The following is a 16,636-nucleotide window of genomic DNA, read 5'->3' as shown; positions in this document are numbered from 1 at the left end:
GTCATGAGAGATTCTACCATCTCATCCAGGTCCAGCCAAGCTCAGGCTTTTAGCTAAATATTTCATGATGTAGATAACCAAGATTTGTATTTGACTTATACTGTGTAAGACAAATAGCTGGAAATTCTATAAATATTTATCGAGCACCATCTGTGAGGTAGGGTCAAATAGTAATTGTGTAAAGTGTAAAAATGAATATGATCTCTGAATTTTTAATAAAATTTCAAGCATTATAAGAAATATTTTAATTTGAATTTATAAAACTCTACAGACCCAGCATTATTTGTGCCTTTTCTATAATATTTCAAGGTTAAAGAATTAGAACTGGAATCCAGTTTCCCCCAATTCCAAAGAATATTTCATAACATAACCCTGCCACCCTGAAGATGGAGCAGGCATTGTTTCTTATTAGCAAGACTTTTGGGGAACCTAAGTAGGATTTTGAGACAAAATATGCTTGAAAATAAGACACCATTTCCAAATAGTAGTCATTATCAGCTCATAATTGAAACCAAACTTTAAGGCACGCTACAAACTAAACAGTATGTTATTACACAAAGGCATCCTGCACACATGTGGTTGTGGTTCCAACTCTCACATTGTAAACCATCCAACTAACCTGATTTGTTTCTCTCTTGCTTTTATTTCTTTGAAATTGATGTCAGCTTCATTCATAGTAGAAAACTGGTTGTTCTACACTATAAAATCACACATTTGTCTAACTGTTCAAATGACTATAAAAGAAAAGGGTTCACCTTGTGGTATTCCCCTGTGTTTATGTAAGTTTCTTCTATCTAAAGATATATTATTTGGCTCTAAAGAAATTGTAATGGTAGAATTCTGTGTGCCAATCAGTGGATATGATAATGAGGAGAACATGGGGATTCAGGATACAGTTCCATTTTCTTTTCTGATGTGTCCTTGAAGAAGTTACTCTTTCATTCTGAATCTTTCTTATGTTGTTACAAAGCTCAAATGGGACCTCAAACACTATACATAAATGTTGTATAATCATCATTGATAAAATATTGGTAAAATATTTTGATAAAAGAAAAATAGTATTTTTTAAAAAACATACAGATCAATTTTGATATCAGATAAAAACAATGACAGTCATCTCTTCATTTCTTTTCCTATATGATCTCTTTACTCCAGGAGCAGAAGAAAAGATAAAATAAATTTTCTTTTGTGCCTATTTGTGTCTGATACAGTTCCTAGTGGTGGTTGGACTATAAGATGACAATACAGTAAATCCAGAACTTAACACACAGTTGACAATGCCTCTCAGGGTATACAAAATTTTAAGAAAAAAGAGTTGAGGATATAGTTCATTGGTAGAGCAGTTGCCTAGAGATGGGAGGGCATAGGTTCAATTTCCAGCACCACAAGTAGAAGAGGAAGAAGAAGAAGAAAAAGGAGGAGGAGGCAGGAGAGGAGAAGGAAAAGAGGGGGAGGGGAAGGAGGAGAAGGAAAAAGCAGGAGAAGAAATGTAAGACACATATCCTGTGGTCAAGTAACTTAAATGCCAGAAGTTAGCAACATATAAGGATAGATCACAAGACTACAAGTATGGTTGATATCCTTTGTGTCAGGTAATCTTAATTATCAACTTGACTGAATTAAGAGACTCCTTGACAGGTGCTTGGATCATACATATCCATGGTTTAATCCAGTGATTTTCAAGGCTGAATGTGCCATTAGGAGGTAAACCTCAATTAAAAGTATGTGACTAGAAGTGCTCTTCCCCTGAGCTCTGTTTCCTGACTGCTAAGAATTAAGCAGCTTTGCTATACCAGGCCCTTCCATCCTGATGTTTCTGCCTTGGAGCCAGCTGACCATGGACTGAAACATCTAAAACTATGAACCAAATTACACCTCTTCTCTTTAAGTTGCATATGTTGGATAGGTTATTTCTCAGCCTTGGGAAATCATCAATATGTCCTCCATTCCTGTATGAGTCTTTTTTGTTTTTTTAACAGTGTTGTGGATTAAAACGAGAGCCTTTCCATTGAGCCATATCTACAACCCTTTTTAAATTTTTAAAAATATTTAGATAAGAGTCTGATGAGGTGGCTAATTTGCCCAGGCTGGGCTCAAAATTGTGATCTTAGAGTTCTGAGAGTCTACCACAATGTCAAACTTCTGTGAACATTAAATAAAGACTAAGATTTGAAAGGTCATAGATGCCAAGTGACTGTTCTCTGCTGACCACCATACAGAGGCCATTTTATTTACAGCTCATGCAGAGTTTTCACGTGTGGAAACTCTGGTAGAGAGGGAAATACCTTGCCCAAGTAGTCCAGGGTTAAAGAGGAGAAAGTCTAGATTAGAAGTTTAATTCATGTGACTTGAAGGATACTGTGCTTTCCTCTCTAAAGCCTCCCCACATGAAAAGAAATAATTTGTTCAGTTGAACAATCCCTTGTGTTCCTTTCAGTTATGTGATCAGGGTACTCAGCCAATTCCAGATGGACCATGGAGCCTGTGATGTTTTTGCCATAAAAGAAAATTGGGAGAGAAGGTGAGCTGGTCCCAACACCCAGAAGGAAGCTCCCTGCTGCCATACCAGGCTCCTAGGGCAAGGAAGCTCAGCCGGTCCCAGAACCCAGAAGAAAGCTCCCCTGCTGCCATCCCAAGCTCCTAGGGCAGAGAAGGTGAGCCACATAGGCACCAGAAGCACACACACCCCCCCGCCGTGGAAATGAGAAAACACATAAACAAGTCTCAAAAACAGAGTTCCAGATCACCTACAGCAACCCCAAAGGGAAACAAGATGGAACACTCTGATACTCAACCACCTGGACTCTCTGAACTGGCAACAAAAGAGGATCTGGCAAAAATGAAATCAGAAATAATTACTCAGATAACAGCAAAGATTTTGCTCATGGTGCAAGACATGATTAATAAATATAGAGAGGACACGGATAAAAAAATAGAGGATCTGAGGAACATGATGGAATCCCAACATAGGAAACAAATGGAATCCATAAAACAGATACAAACAGATTTCCAAGAGTTTAAAAACTCCATCAAAAGTGTGCACAGCAGAATGAACCAATGTGAGGATAGAATTTCAGATATAGAAGAAAAGATTGCAATTAGTGAGGAGGAAAAGAATAATTGCTTTAAAATTGTAAGGGAACACGAGAAATCAATCCAGCAGCTGCTAGACGATGCAAAGAAGAATAACATAAGACTGATTGGAGTCAATGAAGAAAGAGGAGAGAGCGTAGATGACATAAAAAACCTGTTCACAGAAGTGATGGCAGAAAACTTCTCAAGGAGGGGAAAAGAACTTGACATACAGATAAGTGAGGCATATAGGACTCCAGCTAGCCTTATTCAAAAAAAATCTACACATAGGCATATAATAGTTAGGATTTCGGAAATCCAACAGAAGAACAAAATTCTACAAGCAGTGAGAGAAAAGAAACAAATCACATACAAAGGAAAGCCCATCAGAATCACAGCAGACTTCTCAATGCAAACCCTCAAGGCAAGAAGAGCTTGGAGTGATGTATTTCAAGCCCTAAAGGAAAACAGCCTCCAACCTAGATTGATCTACCCTGCAAAACTATCTTTAAAATTGATGGAGAAATAAGATACTTTCATGATAAAGAGCACCTCAGGAACTTCATGAATACCAAACCCAGCACTCCAAAAAATTTTAGACAATATCCTAGGAAAAGACAATGAGGATCACAACCCCAGGAAACCCAGCAGAATGAATCCACTGGGTGTGACAAATTAAATGCAAAGGGGGAGAATCCAACAAAAAGAAAAAGTCATGACAAGGCTTTTAAAACTTTTAACTTAATCTCCCTAATGAGTGTATAATTCAATCTTATTATTGTACTGATTAGTATTTTTCTGACTTTAGAGTTGCACACCATTCCTTGTGCTATACTGGCTATTGATCATCTTCTTATGTCTACATTTTTATTGGGTTATCTATTAATGAGCTCTAAGAATTCCTTATATATTCCAGCCATAGGTTATATGCATTGTAAATATGGTCTGTTTAAGGATGACTTTTCATTTTAATGATGTCATTTGAAGTTCTAAATTTTGATGGAATCTCATTTATCAATTTTTTTCTTTTATACATCATGTTTTTTGTATCCTAGGTAGTTCTTGCCTACCTTGAATTCATAAATATTTTCCCTTATAATTTCTTCTTAAAGTTTTATACTTTCAGGCTTTCTTATTTAGGTTCATAGATCCCTTCAAGTTATTTTCATGTATGGAAAAAAAACGGTTGAGGTTAATTTTTTATATACGGATACCAAGTATTCTAGTGCCCTTTGCTGAAAACACTATCTCTTCCTCGGCTCTTGAAATGAGTTTATATCCTATAAAATGCTAATGTTAAATAATCTTTCAAAATTCAGTGGACCGATTTGCCGCTGCCGGCTGGGCCGGAGTCCCGTGTTTTGGGAGTAATGGAGGCACTGATTCCTGTCATCAACAAGCTCCAGGATGTTTTCAACATGGTGGCCGCCGACATCATCCAGCTGCCTCAGATTGTCGTGGTGGGGACGCAGGGGTAGAAGCAGAAGAATGGGGTAAATTTCTTCACACCAGAAATAAGCTCTACACAGATTTTGATGAAATTCGACAAGAAATTAAAAATGAAACAGAAAGAATTTCAGGGAATAATAAGGGAGTAAGTCCTGAACCAATTCATCATAAGATTTTTTCACCCAACGTTGTCAATTTGACACTTGTGGATTTGCCAGGAATGACCAAGGCCGAAGAACCCTCGCTGTGATCACTAAACTTGATCTCATGGATGCGGGTACTGATGCCATGGATGTGTTGATGGGAAGGGTTATTCCAGTCAAACTTGGAATAATAGGAGTGGTTAACAGGAGCCAGCTAGATATTAACAATAAGAAGAGTGTAACTGATTCAATCCGTGATGAATATGCTTTTCTTCAAAAGAAATATCCATCTCTTGCCAATAGAAATGGAACAAAGTACCTCACTAGGACTCTAAACAGGTTATTGATGCATCACATCAGAGATTGCTTACCAGCCAGAGCTAAAGACCAGAATCAATGTTCTAGCTGCTCAGTATCAGTCTCTTCTGAACAGCTACGGTGAACCTGTGGATGATAAAAGTGCTACTTTACTTCAGCTTATTACCAAATTTGCCACAGAATATTGTAACACTATTGAAGGAACTGCAAAATATATTGAAACTTCAGAGCTATGTGGTGGTGCTAGAATTTGTTATATTTTCCATGAGACTTTAGGCCGAACCTTAGAACCTGTTGACCCATTAGGTGGCCTTAACACTATTGATATTTTGACTGCCATTAGGAATACTTCTGGTCCTCATCCTGCTTTGTGCCTGAGGTTTCATTTGAGCTATTGGTCAAACGGCAAATCAAACGTCTAGAAGAGCCCAGCCTCCGCTGTGTAGAACTGGTTCATGAGGAAATGCAAAGGATCATCCAGCACTGTAGCAATTACAGTACACAGGAATTGTTACAGTTTTCTAAGCTTCATGATGCCATAGTTGAAGTAGTGACTTGTCTTCTCCGTAAAAGGCTGCCTGTCACAAATGAAATGGTACATAACTTGGTGGCCATTGAATTGGCTTATATCAACACAAAACATCCTGATTTCGCTGATGCTTGTGGGCTAATGAACAATAATATAGAGGAACAAAGGAGAAACAGGCTAGCAAGAGAATTACCTTCAGCTGTATCACGAGACAAGGTTGCATCCGGAAGTGGTGGGGTTAGAGACAGTGGTCAAGAACCAACAACCGGCAACTGGCGAGGAATGCTGAAAACTTCAAAAGCTGAAGAGTTACTAGCTGAAGAAAAATCAAAACCAATTCCAATTATGCCAGCAAGTCCACAGAAGGGCCATGCTGTCAATCTGCTGGATGTGCCAGTTCCTGTTGCAAGAAAACTATCTGCACGTGAACAGAGAGATTGCAAGGTTATTGAACGACTCATCAAGTCTTATTTCCTTATTGTCAGAAAGAATATTCAAGACAGCGTGCCAAAGGCAGTAATGCATTTTTTGGTTAATCACGTGAAAGATACTCTTCAGAGTGAGCTAGTAGGACAACTTTATAAATCGTCCTTATTGGATGATCTCCTGACCAAATCTGAGGACATGGCCCAGCGTAGGAAAGAAGCAGCTGACATGCTGAAGGCATTACAAGAAGCCAGTCAAATTATTGCTGAAATCCGAGAGACTCATCTTTGGTGAAGAGAACTATATAACACCGACTGTTGACATGAAACCTGATAGTTACTGCCTATTGAGTAGAATTTTATTTATGAACTACTGGGTACTGCAGTGATGCAAATCTCCTCATGTGAAGACTGGCTGTAAACTGAAGTGTATTCCGCAATGCAGAACAAATCACACATTTAATCCAAATAATAAATGGCTGTTTCTAAAGTCTTCCTATAAAAAAAAAATTCAGTGGACCATATATGTGTGGTTCTATTTCTAGATTCTCTGTTTTATTCAAATGATCTATATGTCTCTCCTTACACCAACACTGCCTTGATTACTGTAGCTTTGAAGAAGTCTTAAAATTAGGTACTAAATGTCTTCCAACACTGTTTTTGTTTTTGTTTTTGTTTTTAACTTTTCTAGGTCCTTTGTACTCCTACATAACTTTTAAATTTCAATATCCAATTCTTCATTTATAGCAAGTATACACAGACCTGAATTTTTATATATATCTTGTGTTTTCTAATCCTGCTAAATTCAAGTACAAGTTCTAGGGGCTCCTAGAGATTTCTTAGTATTTTCTCTGTAGATGATCATTTCATCTACATATAAAGATTTTGCTTCTGCTGTGCCAATCCTATCTTAGTTGTGTCATTTTATTGCCAGACTATTTTGGTGGGGACTAGGCTTCAAAGTTTAATGGTCAGATAAAGAGTAAGCATATCTGCCCTTGTTCCCCACCTTAAGGAGAAAGCATTGTATCTTCTCCATTTATATAAGGCGTTCTCACTGGAAGTATGGAGTACATGTCTTTCATCTGTTGAGAAGGTTCTGTTTTACTTCTAGTTTCCTGATAGCTTTTACCATGAACAGCTGTAGAATTTAGTCCAATACTTTTTCTCCAACTAGTGACAGGATCATATAACTTTTTCCTTTCCTCTGTTTAAATGATGACTTTTGGGGGTGGATCTTCCAATGCTGAACCAACACTGCCATCCCTATAACAAAACCACTTTCTACATCCTGCCAGATCTGACTTCCAATAGTTTGTTTTGTTAAACAAATTTCTATCTATGTTCATACTTTTTTCTTTTATTATCTTTATCTAGTTTTAAGATTAGCACAATATTGAGTTTCTAAAATGAGGGGAGAAGTGTTCCTTCTTTTTTCTGCTTTAATTGTTTGATATAATTTATCAGTTCAAATGTTTATGAGCCTGCTGTTGTCATATAGGTAGGTTTTCAAGCTAGGAATATACTTTCTTTAATAGGTGCTATTCAAATTTTATATTTCCTCCAGAGTTAGTTTCATTAATTTGTCTTCCAAGTTACTTCTTAGAAGTTGTCAAATTTATTTCAAAAAAGATTTTTTAAATATGCTTTCTATATCCTTTTAAATTCTGTAAAATCTGTGGTAATGTCTCCTAGATCTTAATATTGTAATTTAAAAAATGTATAATTGATATTGTATAACAGGAAGAAAAGGTCTAAAAGAGCAGGGGAATTGGGAGGGATAGGGGAAGGGAAAAAAGGGAAAGGAAAAACTATGAGAAGAGGAGAAAAATGGAAACAAGGTCTTTGCAAATAGGGAAGGGTGGAGGGGGTGAAGGGAGGGTAAGGGAAGGGGAAAAAAATAAGAACTAAGAGACTCAAGAGACTCATGTAATGGTACAAGATCCCAATGACGAATGTAACTGTATTGTATACCTAAAATGTACCAATAAAGTTAATGGGGGGGGGGAGAAAATTGGCATCTCTGCGTCCCTTACTTTTTCATGAAACAAATAGCATACTGTTTCAAATATGAACCAGCCAGAGGGCATTATGTGCATAAGAAAAGCAAGAGAACTAGATCTAAAAGAAAAATCAGACAACTTACAGCCAACAGGCAACCTTGTCTGAAGATCCACTCAATGAAAAAGAGTTAAAGTCCCTTGGCTTTCAGAAAAGTAGATGACTTATTCCAGTTTAGTAGGGAAGTCTAGGAAGGGCTTCTCTAACAAAAATTCTATCACTTTTAAGTATAACTGATACATTAATCTCCAGAGGAAGAAGAGTCTTAGTTTTACATCCTCCAGAGAATTTTGAGTCATTCTGTCAACCAATACCTGAATGACATGGAGAGAAACTAAATGGAAATTAACAATAAACAAATTGGCTTCTTGGAATGCTATGCATCCGTGATCTGAGCCCATTAAGGCTCCAGTGGAGTGGGATGGCAACCAGAGCTTTTCCAACTTCTACAAGAAATATCCAAGGTTTTTTATATGCTTTGGGTTTGCATGGGATTAATTTTTCATTTAGTGTGAAATGGAGAAAAATATAGCTTCTGAGTCCAATATATGAAGATTCAAAGCTTTCACTGTCATTTACCTGTGAGAAGCCAAAATTGAGACCCACTCTTCATATGGAATTATAGTCTATTCTTTCCTTTGAACCATCCTGCCTCCAAAACAAAACACTTTTTTTAACTTACTATGATAGCTGATATACTATTATTAGATAAAATCTGATAGTTAAGAAAAGGAGAACTAGTACTTATGAAGTACTGAGCCACATTCACATTTAGTATCTTGCATAATTGACTGATAATCTTCTAAGTGACATTTAGGAGATTTAATGTTATGCAGTTAATGAATTACTACTGCAATTTGGTTCTAGGGAGCCTTGATTATAATGACTAAGTTTGTTGTATCATAGCATGTAGCCTTAGGAATAATCTTTCTCTAAGTCCAAACAAAAAGAAAAACAATCTAAAGTTTATAGAAAACTATCTAGGCTGATAAATTCATGAATAGTCTCATGTAATGGCTGAAAGTTCTTTGAACTAAGGAAAATTCTTTGCTATATTTTGAACTGCACTTGATGTGCTATGAATGCAGAATAAATGTTTAACAGTAATCATTCAGAATTTGTTAGCCTCTGAGATGTCTGAGCAGTACATGTCTGTTATTGTGATATTTTATAGCCAAAAAGTCATGAATCTTGCTATTAAAGTTATATAAAATATATATTTATCTTATTATAAATATATAAAAATATATTATATATAATATATAAATATATATATTCATTCTCCTTTGGGAAGTTGAATGACAATTTTAAGTATTTGGTTTTAATTGTATTCCCTCTCCTTAATTTCTTTTATTTTTCTCAAGCAATAATGCTTTTCTTTTGAATTTATTGGGCTTTCATAAAAGTATGAATCAGTATCAGAAACCCTTAGCAATTTTTTGCATACCTCCCTTATAAATTTTATAATTGCTCCAGACCACTCCTTCTGTAGAAGATACCTATACACCCCAATGCATGGATAGGGAAAGGTTAAGAACCAGAATGAAGTATAAAAGAATTCCTTCCAAATATACATGGAATAGCAACACATCTGAGGGTGGAAACTAAACTGCTTCCTGATACAATCAGTGGCTTCTCCTCTTTAATTCAGCCAATTAAGCTTCATATAAACTTTCTAAATTTTATGTATGTGTGGGTGTGTGTAATTTTTGACACAAAAATCCATTATCTCTCTCTCTCTCTCTCTGCGAAAAATGCTTGTATGGAAAAGTAAATTGTCCTGGCAGTCCAGTGGAATTGGAGGCACAAGAACAGTGACTTATTCTGCAAGACACAAAAGTATAAAATAGTGAAAGCACAGAGATGACCATATATTTGCAAACTTTAAAATAAAGTAGTTCTGTTCATGACAAAATTAAGCATGTTTTAGACTGCTGCAAAATACAACAAAATTCTTGGCCTATGGATCACATAATGTATAGTGTACTAGTATAGCTATGTGTGTATATACATATATTCTATCATGGATTACATACTGCCATGTTTTTAGCCTCTTTGCTATTTCAAAGTGATATATTGACTAAACAGTAGGGCTGCTAACTGGGCTTGGGTGAGGATATCAACATGTTAATGGAGGCATGTGAGCCATCCAAGATTAGGATAAACAATGTATTTTGGAAGAAAACAAAGTGCAAAACTGAAAAACTTGTACTGTACTCAAAAGAGCATATGCAAACTTCAAGTTATAGCTTCTTTTTTTCTTAAAGTCTTTCTGACAAAATACAGAAATCCTTTCATAGAAAATGAGAATTGATATTCTGAATATATCTATGCAGATTTAGAGAAATAGATAAATCAGGAGAAAGTCTAAATAAGGAGGTATATGGGGGAGATAGGGTAGGAGCTGCATGAGAGGCCATGCACTGGGAGCTACTGGAATGTCTGTTGGGGCTGGGGATGTTGAAAAGTTAAAGCAAAGTTTCCATTTTGGAAAATAATGTCAGTGAAAGCCAAGTTAGTCTAAAAATGTGTCAGTCATGTAAAAAAGTCTCAGTCTTCTTCTCACAAGTTAAGAACAGTGATTCAGAGAACTTGTCTCATTCCAGAGTCCCCGCCTTTTTCAACTCACTTCAAGATTTCTAGTTTATTGATGAGTTGTCACTACAAAGGCAAACCTTCAGTAGCCATGGAGGAAGGGGAAATGGAGGAAGAAATGAAAAGAAGAGGGAGGGATGGAGAACAGAGCTAATTAGGAGACTCAAAAGAATCAGTAGGAAATGTGCATGGAGAATGTATTACACATAATTTCTATATGGTGGGTGAACTACAACACAACCATAGTAGTGTTGAATATGTATTATGGTTCACCCTGAAAAAATATTGGTGGTATACCAAAAGTAGATTAAAGAACAATAATCTAGCAACATATTTATAATTTGCTTAAAATATGTATAGAAAAAGTAGGGGAACTATATTTAACAATATGTCAGTAATTAATTTTCTATTTATGTTTTTTTCTCCTTTCAACATAATAACCCTATATAACTTTGATAAGAAGAGTAACGTAATTAAAGTATCTGAGAGCAAGCAGAGGTGTTCTCAATAAGTTCTAAAAAGAAGCCATCATGCTTGGGCCACATTTCTTCCAGCCACCTCAAGCATCTCTAGTGAACTTGGCAAATTTCTTTAGAGTGACTGGGGGGATACTCGAAGGGATCTTTGGGAATCAAATGGTCTTACCTGCCTCCAACTGGAGCATGCTCTCTTGTTAAAGTATTCCCACAGTATTTTAACCAAGGAGGCTAAGAGGAAGGAGGAGAATGCTGGTAAAAATAGCTGATTAGCTGATTCACTTTGTACAAATTGGTACGGGGTTCTTATCTGAACCAGTTGCTTATTAATACAAGTCCCATGTAACTACCCTTTTTTTCCCTACTAAAATTCCTTCAGATGTACTAATTTCAGCAGTATCTCCACTTCTAATAATCATTTCAGACAACCCACCTATCACGTGAGATATGTATAGACTGAAGATTTAATGAATACATCCATGAATAAGTAAATGAATAGATGAATGAACTGCAGTTTGTACTCCAAAGTTTGGGTTGTAGTTCAACCACTTAGTCTAAAATATTTTAACATCTACAATTCCCAAACTAAGCTGCCTCAACAAAATAGTCATAATAATTTATATGACTCAGAAGTATCAGGATTGTTAGAAGAAATGGCATATAAAATGGTCTTTGCAATTTTTGACTATTACTTACTTGCCTGGGACTTTTGTACCATTAAAATATTTTCCTTGCATGCACCATTTTCCCCAACAGGATTCCAAATTCCTTAAATGTTTGATCACAATCTGGTTGAAAATTGTATCTTTGTGAGTGTATGATTGTGTGTATGTGTGTAAGTGTGTGTTCGCTTAGGGGGTGTTTTAATAAAATTACTTTGCTCTAGAAATGATTTTCAATAAGAGTTTCATTTATTTTATCAAACTCCTGCCTAGTACTCATGCATCCCACATTATTATATTTTCTCTAAATGTAATTTATTTAATCCTTATCACGTTCTAGGAGGCAGGTGCTCCTATTATTTCTTATTACAGTAAGAAAACCAGGGCAATAAGTTAAATAATTTGATCAAGTCTATCCAGGTAATGAAGAAAGAAGCCAGAATTCTAACACAGTTGCTCTGACTCTAAGTAAATTGGGCAAATGTAAGAGTTACCATTATTGAATCATCAGAATGGACAAAGAAAGACTACAGTGAATGAGTAAGATAGTGAATGGAACTTATTGAGCAACTTCTATGTGGCAGGGTTTATCCTAGGTGCTTTATAGACATTAGCTTGCTAAATCCACTGAGTTAAATATCAACATTTTCATTATACTCTTCGAACTCACAAAGGAATACATTACAGACCCAGACAAAATTGACTTTCATAATATATTTTTATTATACAAGTAGATTTTGCATGGTAGCTAAAAGACCCTCATCTAGTCTCAATTGATGTACCTCATTTTGGTTGAGGCAGGTACTTGGGGGGGGGGGGACTATAAGTAGAGCAGGTGAGTTACATTCACAGATTTGAGATGCTGAGAGCACTCATGTGTCCTTATTTCCCACAAAAGTTAATGGAGAAAACACAAGTCCATTGTGAGGTTCATAATTAGGTAACACTTCAACAGAAAGGAGAATGCAGTCTGGAATCAGACAGTTCTGAATTCAAATATTAGGACACTCTTTCTAATTAGAGATGTTCTTAGAACAACTCAACATCTTCTAACCTCTTCTGTAAGTTGAGATTAACAGTAAGTATGTATTAGGCTTAGAAAAATAATTGTTATCCTGTAAGTTTGAGATTAAAGGGAAGTGTTAGACAGAAGAAAGAACTCACAGGAATGAGAAGAACTGTCCTTAAAAAACTCAAAGAAAGCACAGCACTATTGAATAAAGAGCAATATAGAAGAGAGATACATAGGAAGTAGAGAGAAGTTCCAATACTACCCAAAATTACCCATTCTGTTGTTTCAAAAATATTTTAATATATATGCTAATTTGTTTCATTTATACTAATAGTTTATCTTATTTTGTTGAAAAGAAAGTTTTGTGTTATTGTCGGTTTCTTCTTTGTAAGGGTCTTTTCAGGCTATATCTTGTACTCTGAGTAACTACTTTGAAGGTAATAATATACTGTATTAACGATTGTTGTCTTACTATTTTATTATAAAATTTCATTTCATTTTTTCATAAAATAAAAAGAAAAATAGAGAGAGAGATAAAACCATCTGGGACTGCAGAAACTGGTAGGTCATGGTAAAGATTTATTTTAGAACAATAGGAAGCTTTGAAGGGATTTAAAGCACCAAGTAGAATACTCAAAAGTATACAAAAATTGTAGCTTTTTACTTTTAATAAATGTGCAATTTGAGTTCCTAAAAAGGATAAAGTACTGCATTAATATTTTCTATTACTTCATTTAATTTTATAAGATTCTTCTAAAAAATTTAACTTGAAATATTTTGCATTTTATAAAAGAGAGAATTCAGTGATAGAAAGGATTTAAATTTTGTTCTAGATTTCTCTGCCTCAAATTCTTTTTATCCACACTGCCTGACCAATAGAATTTCTGGGCATCAGTTGTCCCTAAAACAGGCATAGGTGACAGCTAAATAAGAGATGAGCAGAGGGCACCCAGGGACCCAGGGTCTCTGGCAGACACATATTATTGTAACCCGCAGTGGTTCAGTGCTTTGCATCAGCCCTGTCATCTGTGAGCGCAGGCAGAATCTGGAACTTCCTTCTAGCCAACAGAATAAGACATCTCAGAAGGGACAGTGATTCCCATGATTGTGATAATATTACATGAGACTATTTTAGCAGGCTGAAACAAAAGCTCTCCCGCTGGCTCTGAAGAAGTAAGATGCCATGTCATGAGAAAGTTAGATGTCAAGCAACTGTGGCCAATCTGTATTTGCTGAGAGAGATATCTGGCTGACAAACAGGAAAAAAAATCAGGGACTCCAGTCCTACCACCTCAAGGAACTAAATGTTGCCAAATATACAATCTTAGAAGCAGTTCTTGAGATTAAAAAAAAATGATCCTACCAATACTCTGATTGCAACCTCAGGAGACCCTGAGCAGAGGCCCCAGCTAGGGTGAACCTGGAGTTCTGGACCACAGAAGGCAGCAATCATTACTTAATAAGGATTTGCTGTGTTAAATGGAAAGAAAAAGAAAGAGAGGCTACTGGAAAGGAGTAGTAGACCCAAGGCAGTCAAGCTCCTAGGAAAGGAGAGTAACATGAGAAAAGAACAATCTTATGCCAAGCCAGAAGTAGGATACAGGTTAGAATGATACTAAGCCTAAAGCAGAGTCACCTGAATTGTGAGCTGCCTCCACCTACTTTGGTTTTTCCTCTTCAAGACATTCTATGCTCAGCTTGAAGGAGAAATTTTAAATTTCACTATATTTATTACAGGAAGATAGAAGTTCAGATGTTCATTCTTGTGTTTCAATATGTGTGCACGTGTGTCTATGAAGATATATATTTATGTTATAAACAGTATTAGAACACAGAGTAGAAAATATGCTAATGAACAGTCACAAGTAGAACAGAAATTGTGAGCCATTATCAGAGCATATCCACATCTAGAATTAATGTTTTTTCTTTCTTTGAAATGACTCAACAACATAAAAAATTTTAACAACTTTCAAAAAGAACCTTATTTTTTCATACATATATATTTTTCTAACCATTGTCCAAATGTTTGTGTTTTAGTAGATAAAAGTCTTAGTGAGACTACTTTGAACTAGCAGTAACAGAACCCTAGCTCCAAACTGACGCATACCAAAGGGCCAGCTATCTCATACCACAGCAAGTCCAGAGGCAGGGCAGGTTTATTTAATGGCATCTTATTCAATGAATAGAGAGAGAAGTGCTTTTACCAAAAAAGGAAAAAAGTCATTTCAGAGGTCAAGGTCTTAGGAGTTTCCCCTCCCCGCAAATAACAATGCTCAATGTCAGCTGCATTCTCTAGTTGCAAGATGGGTGCCCTGCTTGTGGGTATCACATACCGGTGCCCAAGGAATCAGAGCGCACCTCCTTTTGCATCTTCTTCACAGCAAGGATGTTTTCCATAAAAGTCTCTCTCAGATTTTCATTATAGCTCTTTGGCTTGAACCAGGTCACATACCTATTCCTAAACCAATCACTTGTAAGCAGAGCAAGACTCCTGCCAAGCAATCAAACCCATCCAGAAGTTAGCTGCTTGGAAGATGAAGAAGGGAGGCAGATGAACCAAATCAGTCAACACCCAAAGCACAGCTGGGAGGTGGGTGGTCTCCAGTACCGAACACCTTATACTTTTGAAATTAAAAGGCTCCTTTCTACATCATCTTAATAATCATTTTAACAACAGCACAAAACACTCTTATGTTGATATACCATAATTTACTAATCTTTTTCTCTACACTTTATATTTCATTTCAATAGTTTTATAGAATAAATTTTGAGATAGTGGTATTTTCTAACCTCAGTTTAAGCCCAGGAGATTTTGGAGGGACTGTAGTGGGTGAGATTATAGTTTAAAGCTGGCTTTAACACTACTGGAAGAAGACATTTTATATGCACTGAACATTGGGGAGATAATTCTATTATTTTAGAAAACCTTGGTATTTCAGTTAACCCTCATACAAAGGTGAGTAAATTATTTATCTGGGATTAAATATACACACAGAACATTCAAAAGTTCAGGAGAGTTTAATTTCTTGGCAATTATCTTCTGCTAGTATTTAGTATAGCTATTATAACTTAGATTCTCAAACTCCAAAACTAATTTTGGAAGAAAATTCCAAAGTGTTTTTTTCTTCTTTCTTTTATTCTCTTTTGTTCTTTCTTCACTGTTTTTCAGCATTGACACAATCTCTTCCATTTATTATGCAGCTACTATTTGTCATATTATTAATTAAACCTATGTAACAACATTATTGTATCCAATTTACAGAAAAAAGTTCATAAGATTTAAGAGAATTTAAACAGTCTAGAAAAGAGAAATCAGAGTTTGCTAACTCTAACATCTACATTTTACTGTGCTACATTCCCCAGAATAGTAGCTACTCAATAAATAGTTTGAATTAGAGAATGAATAAGTTTGAAGCTCAAATGAGTACTTTACTTCTCAGATCATTAAAATGTGATTATAAAATCTCACTATAAATTATATACCAATTAAGTACTTTTACTTGAATCTATTCTTTTTTTGGCTTAAATTGTTTCACTTGATTTGACCTGGATTGTAGTAATAGACCAAAGTCTGTCCCTCCCTGGAGCTTTAAGTAATGTTCCTGGTTCTCTCAAGCACCCCACCTAAAGGGTAGTCAATTAAGTTGGAAAAAAAGGAACAAGAAGAAAAAAAAAGAAAATATTCTTTCCAAGAAAGTTTTTATTGTTTGATTGTTTGTTTTTAAGCCGGGCTATTTTAGATGGAGTTTATTAGCAGAGAGGAAATGAAATGAGAAGCTGGTAAGCGTAGCTGGTGGCTGACCTTTCTCATTAAGCCCAAAGACTGAAAGGCATATAATTGCTGAGGAATATTGCCATCTTTTTCACTTTACCATGAAGAATTTATGACTAAAT

At 35.8% G+C, this 16,636-nt stretch overlaps 1 protein-coding gene and 1 pseudogene across 17 annotated transcripts in view; both read left to right on the top strand.

The window, feature by feature from the left end:
• Positions 1-16,636, top strand: part of Tenm4 (teneurin transmembrane protein 4) — a 2,854,999-nt gene that overhangs the window by 1,128,296 nt on the left and 1,710,067 nt on the right. The window lies entirely within an intron of this gene.
• Positions 4,273-6,649, top strand: LOC101723592 (dynamin-1-like protein pseudogene; annotated as a pseudogene).

Source organism: Heterocephalus glaber, unplaced genomic scaffold (assembly GCF_053883595.1).
Source record: "Heterocephalus glaber isolate CG9 unplaced genomic scaffold, H.glaber_assembly_v1.0 deba00001428, whole genome shotgun sequence".
Lineage (NCBI taxonomy): Eukaryota > Metazoa > Chordata > Mammalia > Rodentia > Bathyergidae > Heterocephalus > Heterocephalus glaber.
The sequence above is the reverse complement of the archived record's forward strand: the minus strand, read 5'-3'. Positions and strand labels throughout refer to the sequence as shown.